The sequence below is a fragment of the Nicotiana tomentosiformis genome, chromosome 12 (genome assembly GCF_000390325.3).
Source record: "Nicotiana tomentosiformis chromosome 12, ASM39032v3, whole genome shotgun sequence".
Classification (NCBI taxonomy): domain Eukaryota; kingdom Viridiplantae; phylum Streptophyta; class Magnoliopsida; order Solanales; family Solanaceae; genus Nicotiana; species Nicotiana tomentosiformis.
Window position 1 is genome coordinate 53,135,338 of NC_090823.1, and position 3,339 is coordinate 53,138,676.

General features: G+C 39.0%; 1 non-coding gene across 1 annotated transcript; it reads right to left on the reverse strand.

The window, feature by feature from the left end:
• Nucleotides 1-1,146: 1,146 nt before the first annotated feature.
• LOC117280253 (small nucleolar RNA R71) lies at nucleotides 1,147-1,253 on the reverse strand. Its single transcript, XR_004510749.1, has one exon. It is a non-coding gene; the product is annotated as a small nucleolar RNA R71 (small nucleolar RNA).
• Nucleotides 1,254-3,339: the final 2,086 nt, after the last annotated feature.

Here is a 3,339-nt window from a genome sequence, read left to right on the forward strand (position 1 = left end):
CGAGAGACTCACTTAAACATTAGAAGTGAATTATCTAGAGTTAGATCCCAAACAATTATCTTGCACCTATCCTATCAACCCCTATTTTCTCCCATTGATAACTTCCTTACTTACCTTTGTTTCGATTGTCATTAGTCAATAGCTTTAGATTCTTAGTTAATTTTAGTTATTCATCATAAAAACATCAATTGTTGATTCTCCTGGATAGCAATCAAGCTAGAAACTACAAAAAAACTATTTAACTCCAATCCCTGTGGATACGATATTATACTATACTATCTTTGAGTAGCGAGCATAATTTAAGTGTGTGATTCGACCTCGTCAAATTTTGGTGCCGTTGCCGGGGATTGGCAATCAATAGTCTTTGAAATAGTTTGTCGTGCTAATTCAAGAATTTTTCTTTTTCTTTTATTTTATTTTATTTTTCTCTTTTTATGTTTGGTGTTCTTTGACTAGGCGTAGGTTACATGTTCAGAGTGGTGCATGACTAGAACTTCTGCGAAGGAAGTGCTACCATTCGAGCAGGAAATTGAAAAAAAACTGCGACAGTTGAAGAAAGAAAGAAATCTCACCAAGACAACAGAAAAGGTTGGGCAATCCTCAACCAAAGAACTTATGGATGGAACCGGTAATGATAATGTGGATTTGGATGCTAGAGAAGTAGCCCAACAAAGACATCGAGTTGTAGGAGATGCTGAGGAAGAAACTATTAGAGATACGTCGATTATCTACGAAGAAGAGATGGGTCATAGAATTAATCAACATCAACCCTTGCTTGGGAGACCACTTGGTGATTATGCTATACCGGTCTACAATCAAGGTTTATCAAGTGTTAGAGCACCTCCAATTGCATCTAATAATTTTGAGTTGAAGCAAGGGTTGCTCCAACCCGTTCAGAATTTATGTGTCTTCAGAGAGAAGCCAAACGAAGATCCACATACACATCTAATGGACTTCGAGGAGATTATGAACACCTTTCAATATAATGGTGTGTCACAAGATGCAGTTTACTTAAGGGCATTCCCCTTCACACTCAAAGATGACCCAAAACAGTGGCTTCGAACCTTACCTAATGGATCGATTCAAACATCGGATGAGATGACCAGAAAATTTCTTGATAACTATTTCTCATCAGCTAAAACGGGCAAGTTTAGAAGAGAAATCCATAACTTCTGCCAAAAACATACTGAGACTGTGTTTGAAGCATGGGAGAGTTTTAAGGAAATAGTCAGAAAGTGTCAACATAGCGGAATTGAACTCTGGATGCAACTCCAGGACTTTTGGGATGGATTGACACCGGCTTCACGTGGATTATTGAGCAATGTAGCTGGAGGCCTGTTGATGAAGGAGACTTCAGAGGAGATTGTCACAATTCTTGACAAGTTATCTGAAGATGCAAATCAGTGGCCCTTTGAGAGTGCTGGAAGAAAAAGATCAACTGGTGTTCACCACGTTGATGCTAACACATTTGTGCAGGTACAGCTTGACGCTATGGCCAAAGAGATGAGGAAGATAGCCTTAGCGTCGATACAAAGTGAGTCTCGCACAACTTCTGATATATGTGGAAGACACCTACTTATGAGTGTCAAGCCTCAACTGAGGAAGCAAATGTTGTGGGAAACTACAACTATAATGCAATGGGTCAGAGGCACCCCGATATTTCATGTAGTTGATCTGGAGGTACTGTAGATGCGTGGCAACAAAATAACTCTTAGACCACAGGGACAAGGAGCTACAATTTTTCAAAATCAGCAGAGGCAGCAGTTTCAGCCTCAATAGTCCAATCAGCCTGGTCTAGAAGATCAAATGATGGACTTTATTCTGAAAACTGATGAGGGGCTTGAAACTCATAGTGCAATTATACGGGAACATAGAGCGGCTATCAAAGAAATAGGCACTGGTTTTAGAAACTTGGAAAGACAGGTTGGGTAACTAGCCACTTTATTGTTTGAGAGAGTCCCAGGTACTCTGCCAGCTGATACTGAGATAAATCTTAAAGAAATAGTGAATGTTGTAACTCTGAGAAGTGGGCAAGTGTTGACAGATACCACTCTAATCCAAAAAAAAAGGGGGAACTTGAAAAGGAAAATTTGGAGCAGCTAAAGAATGATATTGATAAGAAGAAGAAAGGCAAGAAGGGAGCTGACAAAAAGAAGGAGGACGAAACTTTGAGAAAGGGACGAATCTAATGAGAGGGAGCATATGCATGCTCTAACTTTCCCTCAAAAGCAAAGTAGAGAAAAGCTGGACAAGCAGTTTGAGAGATTTCTGGATGTGTTGAAATAGGTTAATGTAAATTTTCCATTCACATAAGTGCTCTCCCAAATACCATGTTATGCCAAATTCTTGAAAGAGATCCTGACAAATAAGAGGAAGATAGAAGAGACCTTAGTGTTCAAGCTCACAGAGCATTGCAGTGCGATATTGCAAAACAAACTCCCACAAAAGTGTGGAGATCCACAGAGTTTCACTATACCTTACTCTTTAGGCTCTATTAATTTTGATAAATCTTTATGTGATTCTGGTGCCTCAATTAACTTAATGTCTCTATCTTTTTACAGGAAACTGGAGAAGGTGATTAGAGAGATAAGGTCAGTGCCAATATCATTGCAGCTGGCAGACCAAACGACTCTGATACCTGAGGGGATAGTGGAAGATGTCTTAGTTCGGCTAGATAAGTTTGTATTCCCCCTTGGTTGTTCTTTGTGTCGCGGTTCTTTTCCAAAGGTTTTATTTGAACCGGGTGTAGTTAGTTTTTATTTTTTCTTTAGGAGTAGGAAACCTTGTGCTATGAATTGAATGGAAGGCAATATCTCTTAAATTTATTATGCCTTGAGAATAGTGAGTGCTTTAGTGTAATGCTTAGGCTCTATTTTTGACTCTTGTATAAGTACCTTAAATTGTATGATCTTAACTTTGCTTAACTGCTTTGACTAGAGTGTCTTGAAGAGTCCGATCCTGAGTGAGTTATGTGCCATGTGTGTGTGTGAGGTTTTGTGTTATTCTGTGCTCTAGAACTTGCCCCGTGTGTTTGCAAAGCGAAATGGTAGTTTTGTTCAATCTTGGAAGTGATTTAAGCATTTCTTTGTGGAGCCAGTTATATGCTATTACCCACCTAATTGATATGCATCTTAGTTAACCCATTTTGAGCCTGTAATCATGTTTCTTTCGCAACCACATTACAAGTCTTACCCATTTGTTTGAATTAACCATCTATTTGAACCTGTTACCTCTCGTGAGCACTTGAATTTGTTATAAACTTTGCAAAAGTTGAAGTGTGGGGTGATTGGGTTGGCTTTTGAGTGGAACTAATGAAATAAGGAGAAAGGTGCACTGTTT